Source organism: Equus asinus, chromosome 8 (assembly GCF_041296235.1).
Source record: "Equus asinus isolate D_3611 breed Donkey chromosome 8, EquAss-T2T_v2, whole genome shotgun sequence".
In the NCBI taxonomy this organism is placed as follows: domain Eukaryota; kingdom Metazoa; phylum Chordata; class Mammalia; order Perissodactyla; family Equidae; genus Equus; species Equus asinus.
In genome coordinates, this window is record NC_091797.1 from 44,812,900 (window position 1) to 44,826,674 (window position 13,775).

A 13,775-nucleotide genomic window follows, 5' to 3' on the forward strand; every position below is an offset into this window, starting at 1 on the left:
AACTTATGATTTCTCTTTATTGTGAAAGATACAGTGAATAGTTAACTGCAATTGTTGGGCTTTTGCAATGTGACACAGAATAACATGTAGGAATCATCTTTCAAAAATACCCTTGGGCACTTCATTAGGCTTTATCATAATCCGAATGAAATATCCCTTAAGACCACCTACTTTCTTTTCCCAATAGTGTTAAAGAGAAATTGCACTGGACACTTGTTAAAAACGGTAAGACAGATTTTTATTGGAGCCACTATAGTAGGGGAGAGAGAATTCAATACACAACTGAGCTCAACTCCAAATAATAGCAAGGACAGATGGGGATTTACAGCAAGTAGGAAGAGTAAGGGGGTCAACGCGTGGACAATGACAAAAAGGAACTTGATTAGATATCAAGGGTGGAGGGATTCTCAATAAACTGGCTTAGCAGGATTCTTGCTAAAACTGAACTCAACAGGCCAAAGTCAAGGCCTAGCCCAGAGGAGGCAAAGCCACGTACCTGAGGGTTACTGTAGGTATTAAATCAATTTGCTGTTTTCCTGTTTAACTTGAGGGGTTACTGAGGGGATCTCAAGGATTTGTGAGCTTGTTTTCCAGAGGATTTCTGAACTTGTTTTGCAGAAGAAAGAGAATGCCTTTGGGGAGGTTATGATCACCAGATGGCTGGCCTTCAGCAGGCATTGAAGCTCAGAAGTCAGATTGTTCAGGAGTTTATCAAGAGTAACCCCTTTGTTTCCCTGAAGATCCTCCTGCCAAGCCCCTCAGCTCTATAACCCACCCCTGATTTCTGTTCTTGGGGAGGCAGATTTGAGTGAACTCAGGCTCCCACCTACTCGTTTTGGCCAATTCAAATAAATAACTCTCCATCTTCAAGCACTGATGCCTCAGTGTTTGGCTTGCTGCCCATCAGGCACACAGACTTGAGATTAAGAGGTTTGGCATCAGAGGGCTCAGAGGAGCCTGACTAAAGTTTGGTCAAAGAAGAAGTCCTTGTAAATGGTATGTTACTGGGTCCCCTTCTTATTACTAAGTCACCCTTTAGAGAACCTCATGACCAGGATCAAGATGACCTTAACTGTGGCTATGAATATTCCTGTTGATAAGAAATTTCACATGTTGAGGTGTATGGGGTAGCTGTTCTGGTTTAACCCTGATCTGGTCTGCACTAAAGAAGCCTTGTTACCTGTCAAACATATATTGTACATCTGCTTTAACCATTAAGATAAGGATGCATTAAATATTATCTCAAAGAAATGGAAAGTACTCTTTGAAGATCAGAATCCCCTCCTACAATGCCAGTATCAGTACTCCTGAATACAATTTTTGTATTTTTATACTGTGTGCTTGGTGTATGTTCTTTTTTGTTCAAAAAAGGTATAAAACTGTATTGAAAACCATGCTTCTCCAGAATGCTTTCTTCCCTTGTGGAGGGTGCCTTCCCAGGCTATAGTCCTCTGCTTGACTTAAGTAAAACTCATCTTTTCTCTCTCTTATCTAAAGAATCGTTATTGGTTATTTACACTGAAATGGTCTCTCCATGTTAATAAATTACATTCTGATTTATAACATCAGGCTCCTGTGAGTCCTACTAGTGAGAATCAGTCCCTAGGGCTTAATTCCTTTCAGGTAATAATATCACTGAGTTTCCTCTACCAGTAAAGCTGAGGTCCAAACCCTATAACAGGTGACCACAACAAGGTAGTAAGCATGACTTCCATAAATGTCGTTTTTCTTATTATTATTATTATTGGGATTTTCCAATTTTAAACTTTCTATATGTATACTCTTCTTTTTTCACTAGATTTATCTTTGAGCCAAGAATCTAGGTCTCATTCCCCATCCCCAGAATAACTTCTAGTCAGATTATCTGACGTCCTGATATGTTATAACCATATTTATTGACTCCAACATTTGGTAAGGAAATGTTATATTCTCTTCTGTTTCACTGTAGAAGCCAACATGTCATTTCCATGAAATGTCAACCCAAACTTTCTTTAAAAGATTCAGAATACTAGGAAGTTGGCTTTAATTCCCAATAACAGGGGATTCTTGCCCAGGAAGATAAAAGTTGCAAATAACTTTGTTTATTTCAAGAATTTTATTGTTTACTCCAGGAATTTCTTGAAAGATCCATCAGCTTCTCAGTAGAAGGCATCAAATGGTAGTTTACTAGTTTATATACAGGACCCTTTCAGCCCCTGTCGTTGTTTCAAAATATGTCCACAAATAGGCTCCATTCAAGAGATGGAGATGAACTTTCCTCTCTTTTGTGCAGTTGGCTGGACTTAGGGACTTGCTTTGAGTGAATAGAATAATGTGGAAGTTGGCAGTGTCATACTAAGTCCTAAGAGGCTGCAGCTCCTCCTAGCTTTCTTTCTTGGATCACTTGATCTGAAGGAAGCTAGCCGCCTTGTCAGGAGGACAGTCCCCTGTAGAGTGGCCCACGTGGTGAAAAACAAGTTTCTATCCAACAGCTAAGAAAGGGAGTTTAGAGTAGAATTCTTCTGCAGCTGCAGAATGGCTGGCGGTGGTGAGAAGCACAGCAGTGTGAAAAGACAGTTGATGGTGAAGAAGAGTAAATCCTGTGAAGCTGATATCTCCAATGACTTCAAAAAGAGTAGGAAACCATTATAAGCTTTCTCTGCTTGAAGATTTCTATTGCTTCTCAAAGTTCTGTGAAGAACTTGATCCTGAAAAACCAGTTGATCCACTTTCCCAAAGTCTTGGACTTCGATTAATGGGTCCTTATGATATCCTTGCTGGAAAACATATAATGAAGAAAAAATTAGCAAGTTTGAATTTTAAACTTAACTGGAGATATCACTAGGATACTCCTGAATTCCAGACCATTATTATTAGACATAATAAAATTCATCACCACATAGCATATTTCAGGGATTTTTCTGATGAACTTCCTGGATATGTTGGTATAAATAAAGCAAAGAAAAAAGGTATAATTATTGAAAATGGAGATAATGTGTTTGCTTCAGTTAAATTATTTTTGATGAAGAAACTTAAAGAAATAACAGATAAAAAGAAAACTAGTCTCTTGAAAAACACAGATGAAAAACTCACAGAAGCAGCTAGAGAACTGGGATGCTCACTGGAACCGAGAACCATGAAGATGAAACAGAGAGATAAGAAAGTTGTGACGAAGACCTTTCATGGTGCAGGCTTGATTATCCCAGTAGATAAAAATGATGTTGGGTACAGAGAGCTCCCTGAAACAGATGCCAACCTCAAGAGAATTTGCAAGACAACTGTTGAGGCAGCAAGTGATGAGGAGAGACTAACAGCTTTTGCTCCCATTCAGGAGGTGATGATTTTTGTGCATTTTGCTAATGATGAATGTGATTATGGCATGGGGCTTGAGTTGGGAATGGACCTCTTTTGCTATAATTCGCACTATTTTCATAAAGTTGCTGGCCAGGTTTTACCTCTTATATGTAATGTGTTGAAGAGGAATTTCTTGCAGAAATTATTCAAGATCATCTGGCAAAGAGAAGGAAAGAGAACGTGGACCAACCTGTAGCATAAGTGAGAGCTGGCTTTGTTTGATGTACGCTATTTCAAAGCATTGATATTAAACTTATAATTTTTGTTTTGTTTTTAAGGAATACAAAAAAATAAATAGATGGAAACATTTACTGAAAAAAAAAAAAGATGCAATTCTCCAGCACCAAGTAAGCAAATGACTGCAGCTCCTGTCAACATCTCATTTGCAAACCTCATAAGTGATCCGCACCCAGCTAAGCCATTCCTGAATTCCAGACCCACAGAAACTGTGAGACAGTAAATGTTTGTTGTTTTAAGCCACTAAGTTTCACGGCAATTTGTTACACAGCAATAGATAATGAATACAACATTTTATGTCAAAATCATCTCCTAGTTGTGTCTACCAATCTTAAATTATATCATGATCCTCATCTAATCCTAACCAAGCCCCCACTTTGAAAGATTCAACCAAAATCCAGATTACAAAAATTTCAATAAATAGCTCATCTTTGCCCTATCTCTTCTGAGACACAATTAAGACTCCTGAGATAGTCCAATAAACTCAGCTTTGTTCTTTCAACGAGGTTTTCTGTGATATTTTGAGGAGGCAGCATTTGACAAATGGTAAATAAAATCTGAGGGAGTAGAGTGCAAATTATAAAGATTATTATTATTTTTTTTTTATTAATGTTATGATAGATTACAACCTTGTGAGATTTCAGTTGTACATTTTTGTTAGTCATGTTGTGGGTACACCACTTCCCCCTCCGTGCCCTCCCCCCCACCCCCCCTTTTCCCTGGTAACCACCGATCAGATCTCCTTCTCAATATACTAATTTCCACCTATGAGTGGAGTCATATAGAGTTCGTCTTTCTCTGACTGACTTATTTCGCTTAACATAATGCCCTCGAGGTCCATCCACGTTGTTGTGAATGGGCCAATTTCGTCTTTTTTTTTGGCTGAGTAGTATTCCATTGTGTATATATACCACATCTTCTTTATCCAATCATCAGTTTCTGGGCATGTAGGCTGGTTCCACGTCTTGGCTATTGTAAATAATGCTGCGATGAACATAGGGGTGCAACGGACTCTTGAGATATCTGATATCAGGTTCTTAGGATAGATACCCAGTAATGGGATGGCTGGGTCATAGGGTATTTCTATTTTTAACTTTTTGAGAAATCTCCATACTGTTTTCCATAGTGGCTGTACCAGTTTGCATTCCCACCAACAGTGTATGAGGGTTCCTCTTTCTCCACAACCTCTCCAACATTTGTCGTTCTTGGTTTTGGATGTTTTTGCCAATCTAACGGGGGTAAGGTGATATCTTAGTGTAGTTTTGATTTGCATTTCCCTGATGATTAGCGATGATGAACATCTTTTCATGTGTCTATTGGCCATATTCATATCTTCTTTTGAGAAATGTCTGTTCATGTCCTCTGCCCATTTTTTGATCGGGTTGTTTGTTTTTTTGTTGTTAAGCAGTGTGAGTTCTTTGTATATTATGGAGATTAACCCTTTGTCGGATAAGTGGCTTGTAAATATTTTTTCTCAATTAGTGAGCTGTTTTTTTGTTTCAATTCTGTTTTCCCTTGCCTTGAAGAAGCTCTTTAGTCTGATAAAGTCCCATTTGTTTATTCTTTCTATTGTTTCCCTCAACTGAGGAGTTACAGTGTCCGAAAAGATTCTTTTGAAACTGATGTCAAAGAGTGTACTGCCTATATTCTCTTCCAAAAGACTTATTGTCTCAGGCCTAATCTTTAGGTCTTTGATCCATTTTGAGTTTATTTTGGTGTGTGGTGAAAAAGAATGGTCAATTTTCAATCTTTTGCATGTGGCTGTCCAGTTTTCCCAGCACCATTTGTTGAAGAGACTTTCTTTTCTCCATTGTAGGCCCTCTGCTCCTTTGTCGAAGATTAGCTGTCCATAGATGTGTGGTTTTATCTCTGGGCTTTCAATTCTGTTCCATTGATCTGTGGACCTGTTTTTGTACCAGTACCATGCTGTTTTGATCACTGTAGCTTTGTAGTATGTTTTGAAATCGGGGATTGTGATTCCGCCGGCTTTGTTTTTCTTGCTCAGGATTGCTTTAGCAATTCGCGGTCTTTTGTTCCCCCATATGAATTTTAGGATTGTTTGTTCAATTTCTGTGAAGAATGTTCTTGGGATTCTGATTGGGATAGCATTGAATCTGTATATTGCTTTAGGTAGTATGGACATTTTAACTATGTTTATTCTTCCAATCCATGTGCAAGGAATGTTTTTCCATCTCTTTATGTCATCGCCTATTTCTTTCAAGAAAGTCTTGTAGTTTTCATTGTATAGATCCTTCACTTCCTTGGTTAAGTTTATCCCAAGGTATTTTATTCTTTTCGTTGCGATTGTGAATGGGATAGAGTTCTTGAGTTCTTTTTCTGTTAGTTTATTGTTAGTGTATAGAAATGCTACTGATTTATGCACGTTAATTTTATACCCTGCTACTTTGCTGTAGTTGTTGATTATTTCTAATAGTTTTTCTGTGGATTCTTTGGGGTTTTCTATGTATAGGATCATGTCGTCTGCAAACAACGAGAGTTTTACTTCTTCGTTACCTATTTGGATTCCTTTTATTTCTTTTTCCTGCCGAATTGCTCTGGCCAGCACCTCCAGTACTATGTTGAATAGGAGTGGTGAAAGTGGGCACCCTTGTCTTGTTCCTGTCCTCAGAGGGATGGCTTTCAGCTTTTGTCCATTGAGTATGATGTTGGCTGTGGGTCTATCATATATGGCCTTTATTATGTTGAGGTACTTTCCTTCTATACCCATTTTACTGAGGGTTTTTATCATAAATGGGTGTTGGATCTTGTCGAATGCTTTCTCTGCATCTATTGAGATGGTCATGTGGTTTTTGTTTTTCATTTTGTTGATGTAGTGTATCATGTTGATTGACTTGCAGATGTTGAACCATCCCTGTGTCCCTGGTATAAATCCCACTTGATCATGGTGTATAATCTTTTTGATGTATTGCTGTAATCGGTTTGCCAAAATTTTGTTGAGGATTTTTGCATCTATGTTCATCAGTGATATCGGCCTGTAGTTCTCCTTCTTTGTGTTGTCCTTGTCAGGTTTGGGGATCAGAGTGATGTTGGCTTCATAGAATGTGTTAGGGAGTTCTCCATCTTTCTCAATTTTCTGGAACAGTTTGAGGAGAATAGGTATTAAGTCTTCTTTGAATGTTTGGTAGAATTCTCCAGAGAAGCCGTCTGGTCCTGGACTCTTGTTTTTGGGGAGGTTTTTGATTACCATTTCTATTTCCTTACTTGTGATTGGTCTATTCAGATTCTCCATTTCTTCCTGATTCAGTTTGGGGAGATTGTAGGAGTCTAGGAATTTGTCCATTTCTTCCAGGTTGTTCAATTTGTTGGCATATAGTTTTTCATAGTATTCTCTTATGATCTCTTGTATTTCATTGGTATCTGTTGTGATTTCTCCTCTGTCATTCCTGATTTTATTAATTTGCGCTTTCTCTCTTCTTTTCTTGGTGAGTCTGGCTAGGGGTTTGTCAATTTTGTTAATTCTTTCGAAGAACCAACTCTTTGTTTCATTGATCCTTTCTATTGTCTTTTTTGTTTCAATATTGTTTATTTCTGCTCTTATTTTTATTATTTCCCTCCTTCTACTGACTCTGGGCTTTGTTTGTTCTTCTTTTTCTAGTTCTGTTAGGTGTCGTTTGAGGTTGCTTACGTGAGCTTTTTCTTGTTTAGTGAGGTGAGCCTGTATTGCAATGAATTTCCCTCTTAGGACTGCTTTTGCTGCATCCCAAATGATTTGGTATGTCGTGTTCTCATTTTCATTTGTCTCCAGATAATATTTGATTTCTTCTTTAATTTCTTCAATGATCCATTGTTTGTTGAGAAGCGTGTTGTTTAGTCTCCACATTTTTGCACCTTTCTCTGCTTTTTTCTTGTAGTTGATTTCTAGTTTAATAGCGTTATGATCAGAAAAGATGCTTGATATTATTTCAACTCTCTTGTATTTATTGATGTTTGCTTTGGTTCCCAAAATATGGTCAATCCTTGAGAATGTTCCATGTGCACTTGAGAAGAATGTGTAACCTGCTGTTTTTGGATGAAGTGTTCTATATATATCTATTAAGTCCATCTGGTCTAATTTTTCATTTAATTCTATTATTTCCTTGTTGATTTTCTGTCTGGATGTTCTGTCCATTGGTGTTAATGGTGTGTTGAGGTCCCCTACTATTATTGTATTGTTGTTGATGTCTTCTTTTAATTCTATTAAGAGTTGCTTTACAAATTTTGGTGCTCCTGTGTTGGGTGCGTATATATTTATAAGTGTTATGTCTTCTTGGTGGAGAGTCCCTTTTATCATTATATACTGTCCCTCTTTATCTTTCTTTATCTGTTTTGCTTTGAAATCTACCTTGTCTGATATTAGTATAGCGACACCTGCTTTCTTTTGTTCATTATTAGCTTGGAGTATTGTTCTCCATCCCTTGACTCTGAGTCTGTGTTTGTCTTTGGGGCTGAGGTGTGTTTCCTGGAGGCAGCATATTGTTGGATCTTGTTCTTTGATCCATCCTGCCACTCTGTGTCTTTTGATTGGGGAGTTCAATCCATTTACATTTAGAGTGATTATTGAGACGTGGGGGCCTACCACTCCCATTTTGTGTCTTGTTTTCCGGTTTTCTTCAGTTTCCTTTGTTTCTCGTCCCATGGTTTAATCTGTTCTGATGTAGAGCTGCTACTCTCTGTTGTTGTCCTTCTACTTATCTCCTCTGCTCTTGGTTTTGTAGCCCCTTTCCTTTTTTGGATTTTTCAGGAATGAGGGTTTTCCTGAGGATTTCCTGAAGAGGAGGTTTTGTGGCAATGAACTCCCTTAATTTTTGTTTATCTGGGAAAGTTTTTATTTCTCCATCGTATTTGAAGGATATTTTCGCTGGGTAGAGAATTCTCGGCTGTAGATTTTTGTCCTTCAGATTTTTGAATATATCATTCCACTCTCTTCTAGCCTGTAAAGTTTCTGCTGAGAAATCTGCTGATAGCCTGATGGGGGTTCCTTTGTAGGTTAGTTTCTTTTGCCTGGCTGTCCTTAATATTTTCTCCTTGTCGTTGACTTTTGCTAGCTTCACTACTATATGCCGTGGAGTTGGTCTTCTTGCATTGATAAAGTTTGGAGATCTATTGGCTTCTGTCACCTGAAGATCCATCTCCCTCACCAGATTTGGGAAGTTCTCAGCCATTATTTCTTTGAATAGGTTTTCTGCCCCTTTCTCCTTCTCTTCTCCCTCTGGTATACCTATAATCCTTACGTTGCATCTCCTAATTGTGTCTGATAATTCTCGGAGAGTTTCTTCATTTCTTTTAAGTCTTGCTTCTCTCTCCTCCTCTGCCTGCAACAATTCTATATTGCCATCTTCCAAATTGCTAATTCTTTCCTCCATATTATCGGCCCTACTGTTCAGAGCATCTAGATTTTTCTTAATCTCCTCTATTGTGTTCTTCATTTCCAATATTTCTGTTTGGTTCTTCTTTATCGTATCAAACTCTTTTGTGACATAGCTCCTGAACTCGTTGAGTTGTCGGTCAGAATTCTCTCTTAACTCATTGAGAATCTTAATGATGGCTGTTTTGAAGTCATCATCATTTAGGTTATATATCTCATTTTCTTTGGGATTGTTTTCTGTGTATTTGTTACTTTCTTTCTGTTCTGGAGATTTAATGTATTTTTTCATATTGCTTGATGTTGTTGATTTGTGCCTCCGCATGGAGATAGAGTTTAGTTGCTCCTTTCACTTGTTTCAGCTGCTGCGGTGGGGGGAGCAGCTGTTTATACTTCACCAACCAGGAACCCTGTCCGTAGTTGCTAACTGGGCCTGGGCCCCTCTTCGTAGCCACAGTGGCCCTTTGGATTCCTTCCTCTGCCGTGGGGGCCGTCACAGGGGGGCTTCAGGCTGCAGGTGCCTACTGTTGCAGCCCACCTAGATGTGCTCTCTCCTTGGGGTCTGCAACGGTGTTATGGGCTTTTCCAGCGGCCAGGGGTGGGATCACTTATATTTGTTGCTCCGTTGCTGTCGGCACCCACCAAATCTCACTTGTCCTCTATGGGTCGCAGGAGAGCTATTGGCATCTTCTACAGTCTGTGGTTAGTGCACCTAGCTATGCTGCTTTTGCCCTGGGGTCTTCCAGCCTTGTGGCTGGTGGCTGGGTGCCTTCTACTGGTGCTGTGCAGAGGCTTTCCCTAAGGCTGCTGTGAGCCTGTAGGGTTTCCCCCTAGGCTACTAAACTGGGTCTCTGGAACTCTCTCCAGCCCCAGTCCTCTCCGAGATCTCCGGCAATCCCTAGCCTCACGGGGCGGGCAACAGCAGCTAGGGGGTCGCCCCGCCCTCTGGGATTCTCTCCGGGCCTCTCCCGGAGCCGTGAATGCTCAGCGTGGCCCCTCTGCTAACGGCAGACAGAGAGTTTTGTCTGCTGCCCGGGCGGAGCTCCGGCGCTTCCCCTCCGGGTCGCAGAGCTGGCCTTTGAAACTTCTCCCAGCCCCAGTCCTCTCCGAGATCTCTGGCAATCCCTAGCCCCACGGGGTGGGCAACGGCAGCTGGGGGTCGCCCCGCCCTCTGGGATTCTCTCCGGGCCTCTCCCGGAGCCGTGAATGTTCAGCGTGGCCCCTCTGCTAACGGCAGACAGAGAGTTTTGTCTGCTGCCCGGGCGGAGCTCCGGCGCTTCCCCTCCGGGTCGCAGAACCGGCCTTTGAAAGTTCCCCCCGCCCCGGTCCTCTCCGAGATCTCCGGCAATCCCTAGTCCCACGGGGCGGGCAACGGTGGCTGGGAGACCTCCGTGCCCTCCGTGTCTCTCTCTGGGACCCTCCGGGCGCCCCGAGCACCAGGCTGGATCTCCCCGCCAATGGCGGGGAGAGACTCTCCCCGCGGGCTCAGGTGTGCAACTCCAAAGTTTCCCTCTGCGTTTAGGAGTAATTGCGGGGGGTTTAGGTAGGGTTCTGGTCACCTGTTTCCACCGTCGCTCCTCTGTTGTGTTCTCGCTCCTGCCCTAGATGTGTGTGGATCCTCTGGGGGCGTCCGTTGGAAGAAAGCCGCTTGCGGGTACTGGGCTGCCCGTCGGGGGTCGGAGAGTTTTCACCTATTTCCACATCCTCCCGGAGGAAAGTCCATCCGCCTTCCGATGTATAGTCGCGTGGGTGTCTCAGACGTCCTGAGATGCTGTCTGGATATCCTTTGTCAAGTGATAAGTGTCCAAATAATTGTAGACTCGAAGGGCGAGAGACAAAGGGGACTACTCACGGCGCCATCTTGGATCTTCCTCCTATAAAGATTATTTTTATATCACACAAAAAGAGCAGATTTTGGACTTTTGTTCTAGAATAGCCTATTCTGTGCAATCAATTCAGTACAACTAACATGAGTACCAACTATGTGCATTATATTGAAGGTTTCTGTTTATAATAGAAATAAGGTAAAATTTCTGACTTTCAGTGGTTCGTTAAAAAGTTACATGAAGTAAAAATCAGTAGCTAGTATTTATCTGGTGGTTCTATACTGTTTTTCAAGTGGCTTTAACAGGCGTCATTTTAATTAATCTTTACAGGCCCTGGAGTAGGTCAACTACTCTAGGCTCTATTTACATATGAGTAAACAAGCACTAATAAATTACGTAACTTGACCAAGTTTATTTATATCTTTCGTATTGTCCATTTCTGCATTCTTCTGTTGCTAGGATTTGGAGAAAACTAATTTATGGCCCAAATTCTTCCTTTAAGAGCAACATTAATAGCCTCTTAATTTGCTATTGTACCTTCCTGCCATTCCTCCCCTTCAAAGCATGCTAATCATAGCTGCCAATAAATACCGCAATCGCTCTACTCTGAAGAAGTGAAAAGATAAAGAGACTAGAGATAGAGACGTGTGAAAACCTCTTGGCTTTCACATGCTTTATAATTCAACCTATCAGAGTCCATTACCTCCCTGAAACCGAAATCATGACTCATTTTAGTAGAGATAATTTTCATTGATTGTCAACGGTTTTCTCTGTTAACTTTTTCTCCAAACCAACTGAAAAGTTCTCAAAAACAGGGTACATAACTCTTATGTTATGTTATGTCAAAGCCCCCTTTGGCTTTTGGTTTCAAAGAGCCACAGCGACTATAGCAAATGGTGGTCATCCTCTCCAGGGGCAAATAATGGGGATGTATGTAAGGAGAAGAATTCGGTAGAATTCTTACTTTCAGCATTTTCTATATTGTTACCGCTTCCGATGATAATACCCTCCGTGCCAAACTTGGATCTCCATAACAGAATGAAAATAGAAGGTCTTTTTTTCCAAAATGAGGCAACTTGGTGTTTGAAACTCGAATTGAACGCTTTGCTCTAATAATTAACCGAATTGGTTTGCATCCTAAACGAGAGATTTTCAGAATTTGTTTTCATTAAAGGTTTAAAATCAGGCAGGGATGGAGAAAGATATTTTTATATGCTGGGTATGTATAGGTGCTTTTCAATTCAAAAGGCTCCATGGGTCACGTATCAGCAGTTTCAGCTTCCTTCTAGTTCACAAGTGCTTTCCGAATATTTGGGTATAGTCTTCAACTGGATTTAGAAAAATCCTAACTCTCACTCTTTTACTGTGGAGACAATGTAACTACAGCTATATGAGGACAAATAAAGGACTTGACTCTCGTCGGGCATTGGTGGTTCAGTGGTAGAATTCTCGCCTGCCACGCGGGAGGCCCGGGTTCGATTCCCGGCCAATGCAAGCTTGATAGAGCTGTCTACCTTCTTTTTCCCCGGGATGGGGGAGATATTTTCACTAAAAAATCACAAACAATTTTTCATTTTAAAGTAACTTTGCTTCTGGGATCCGGTATGGCTGAGAAAGGCCAATCTTCTCTTTCAATTTCACCTTTATAAATTATTCCAATTAGCATGCTTTTGGTTGTCGAGTAACCTGAAACGTCATCCTGTCCGAGCTCGAGGGAACTCCGATCTCAACGGATAGGAGTTTATCGGAGGTTAGTTCTAAGCTGCTGGTATCTGGAGGTAGAGTGCAGCCAAGTACGGATATCAATGTACTCTTCCCGTTCTTTGAGGCAGCATCAAAAAGATACATATCCATAAACTTCTTAGAACTAAGAAAATGCCAACTCTGAATTCTGAATTAAAAGAAGTCGTCCTTCGTGTGAGCAGAGTGGCGCAGCGGAAGCGTGCTGGGCCCATAACCCAGAGGTCGATGGATCGAAACCATCCTCTGCTATCCGCGTAGTTTTGATTTACAGCCTTATTTCAGCGAAAGTGATTGAAAAAAGTTTGTTACTATCAGAGAGGGTCTGTGAACCAGTTCTGGCTGTGTAAGAATACTCCAGAGTAGTTTATTAGAAGTACCTCTTTTCCGTCTTTAACAGCGGTACATTTTACTACTTAGTCTGGCGAGTCTGTCGTGATTCATTCTCTCAGATTTGGGGACCACTACAACCTCTTAGAGATGGGTATGTGACCTTCGTAAAGACTTTGGTATCCCCTACGACAGTCAAGTATTACAATTTGTGATAACTTCTGTAACCAACATCGATCTTAAAAATCTTGATCTTTTTACCATCATGGGAAGAACTCCAGAACAGTTGTCAAAAGAACAGAAAGACTAATTTGTAACAGGAGAGGTATTATTCCTCATGGGAATATATCTGAAGCATCAAGGCAGTTGTGTAGTCGTGGCCGAGTGGTTAAGGCGATGGACTTGAAATCCATTGGGGTCTCCCCGCGCAGGTTCGAATCCTGCCGACTACGAAGTAGCGTTTTCTTTCCAGGTGTAATCACCTGCTGGACCAACTGCGGAAATCATAAAACACTAACCTTCTCCACAAAATTGGAAGCAAGTTGTTCTGATCCCTTAGTGTGACAGTAAGTAGAGAAAATCTTTGAAAATGATTTTGGGAAAATACTAAGAATTTCCCAGATCACCATAACGATGATGAAAAAATGCTAAGGCTTTAATTCCTTTTGAATTCCTATCGTCCGAAATCCAGCTCAGGTCTGACTTCCCAAACCTTGCCTGCCTCTAACATCTTCTGCTAGATGTTCTTTCAGGAATTCGGGTACATCCAGTGCATCAATATTCTACTCGTGGGCATATTTGATGTTTTGGAATCAATATCTCAAACAGAAATTTCCAATCTTTCCTCCTTCTGGAGCCCTCTTACCATTCCTCTTTAGAGGCCAGAACTGTAGCGAGGAAGTATCAGAGAATTTTCAAAACTATTTTTAGATGTTGGCCAAATCATA

At 40.8% G+C, this 13,775-nt stretch overlaps 3 non-coding genes and 1 pseudogene across 3 annotated transcripts; all 4 read left to right on the forward strand.

The window, feature by feature from the left end:
• The first annotated feature begins 656 nt into the window (after positions 1-656).
• Positions 657-3,534, forward strand: LOC106837882 (histone PARylation factor 1-like; annotated as a pseudogene).
• Positions 3,535-12,181: 8,647 nt separating this feature from the next.
• On the forward strand, positions 12,182-12,252 carry TRNAG-GCC (transfer RNA glycine (anticodon GCC)). Its single transcript has one exon. It is a non-coding gene; the product is annotated as a tRNA-Gly (tRNA).
• A 426-nt stretch (positions 12,253-12,678) lies between these two features.
• TRNAM-CAU (transfer RNA methionine (anticodon CAU)) lies at positions 12,679-12,750 on the forward strand. The gene has a single exon. It is a non-coding gene; the product is annotated as a tRNA-Met (tRNA).
• A 448-nt stretch (positions 12,751-13,198) lies between these two features.
• Positions 13,199-13,280, forward strand: TRNAS-UGA (transfer RNA serine (anticodon UGA)). The gene has a single exon. It is a non-coding gene; the product is annotated as a tRNA-Ser (tRNA).
• The last annotated feature ends 495 nt before the right edge of the window (positions 13,281-13,775 follow it).